At 35.5% G+C, this 1,385-nt stretch overlaps 1 protein-coding gene across 1 annotated transcript in view; it reads right to left on the reverse strand.

Annotated features, from left to right (window-relative positions):
- Window positions 1–1,385, reverse strand: part of LOC107753024 (carbonic anhydrase-related protein 10-like) — a 22,509-nt gene that overhangs the window by 18,276 nt on the left and 2,848 nt on the right. The gene's annotated exons all lie outside the window — the stretch shown is intronic.

A 1,385-nucleotide genomic window follows, 5' to 3' on the forward strand; every position in this document is an offset into this window, starting at 1 on the left:
GTTTCTCTGCAGCAGGGACTGGAGCATTTGTCAGGATAGAAGGAAAAATGGATGGGGCAAAATACAGTCAAATTCTTGAGGAAAATCTGCTGCCCTCTGCCAGAAAGTTGTCAATGGGAAGAAGGTTTACCTTCCAACATGACAACGACCCAAAGCACACAGCAAAACAGACCACACAGTGGTTGAAGGAGAAAAAGGTGAATGTCCTTGTATGGCCTAGTCAGAGCCCAGACTTAAAGCCCACTGAAAATCTGTGGAATGGCTTGAAGACTGCAGACCGTAAATGCTCACCATCAAATTTAACTGAATTTGGGCAGTTCTGCAAAGAAGAGTGGGCAAATATTGCTAGATGTCTAGATGTGCAAAGTCCCAACAGACTAAAGGCTGTAATTAAAGCAAAAGGTGTTTCAACAAAATACTGACACAAAGGGATGATCCTTTTTCCAACTCAGTGATTTTGCTTTTTTTATTATAATTTTTTTTTCTGACATGTTGGTATTATTTCTTTCACTTGGATGTTATAAGTTGCAAATACAGCCGGATAAAACAAAAACAGTGTCCCTCTTCATTTCAGGCTGCAAAGCAACAAAATGTGGGTGACAAAATGTGCAAAGCAACAAAAAAGGGGGTGATTATTTTCTATACCCACTGTATTTATTTAATCAAACATACAGCAAAAACAGTAAAATTGTGAAATATTATTATAATTTAAAACAACACTTTTCTATTTTAATATATTTTAAAATATAATTTTTTCCTGTGATGACAAAGCTGAATGTTCAGCAGTTATTACTCCAGTCTTCAGTGTCACATGATCCTTCAGGAATCATTATAATATGCTGATTTGCTGCTGAAGAAACATTTTTATTATCATGAATGTTGAAAACAGTTGTGCTGCTTAATATGTTTTGGAAACTGTGATATATATTATTTGATGAAGAGAAAATTCAAAAGAACAACATTTATTTAAAATAAAATTTTTCTAACATTATAAATGTTTTTACTGCCAATTTTTATGAATTTGATTCATCCTTGCTGAATAAAAGTACTAACAGTACTAACTCATTTTTGACACAATTCTGTTTGGGGGGGGGGTTTACACATTTCAGCCTTATAGTTCACCGTCAAAATAACCTCTATCTTGTATGTATCATTTAGCGACCTTAAATGTATCGGGCTAACTAATCTTGTGTTGAAAATGTTAGCACTATGAACTCCCCATTTAAGTCTAAATTATGATGCGGCATGTGCAAAGTACTGCTGAATAACTTTTCACCTTGATTAGTGTAAAATCCACCTCCTTCACACCGCATACGTATATTTAATATCGTCGTGGCCTAATGGTTAGAGAGTCGGACTCGTAACCCAAAGGTTGCGGGTTCGAG

This window comes from Sinocyclocheilus rhinocerous, unplaced genomic scaffold (assembly GCF_001515625.1).
Source record: "Sinocyclocheilus rhinocerous isolate Xijiao unplaced genomic scaffold, SAMN03320098_v1.1 scaffold191, whole genome shotgun sequence".
Classification (NCBI taxonomy): domain Eukaryota; kingdom Metazoa; phylum Chordata; class Actinopteri; order Cypriniformes; family Cyprinidae; genus Sinocyclocheilus; species Sinocyclocheilus rhinocerous.